A 422-nucleotide genomic window follows, 5' to 3' on the forward strand; every position below is an offset into this window, starting at 1 on the left:
AGTAAATTAGTGTGCATCAAGACAAATGGATCAAATTAGCCATCTGTGGAAATAACCCATCCTGGGAGGTGACCTGTAAGTGCCTTGTTGATGGGAGCAAAGAGTTTCCAGTCCAGAGAGGGATCAGGAATACTGCACTGGCGTGTCACAATTATAAAGCAGTACACTGTGCAGCCGCATTTCACCTGCTTAGGATGATGTCATGGTGCTTTAGCGAATAATTGTAAATATAGGAATCAGGGAGTAGGAATGTATCATTATTTGTCCAGGACTGTCTTGAGAATCAGAACACCACCCAGAATCACGGTGATTCTACACAAGGGATCACAGCACTTTAGCCATGCAACAGGTGTTTCCTAGGCTGCTAAACTTCACGGAAATAGGGTCACAAGGAAAAAGAGAGTAAAGAAGGCAGGGAAAGT

The sequence above is a fragment of the Tupaia chinensis genome, unplaced genomic scaffold, assembly GCF_000334495.1.
Source record: "Tupaia chinensis unplaced genomic scaffold, TupChi_1.0 Scaffold000633_1, whole genome shotgun sequence".
Classification (NCBI taxonomy): domain Eukaryota; kingdom Metazoa; phylum Chordata; class Mammalia; order Scandentia; family Tupaiidae; genus Tupaia; species Tupaia belangeri.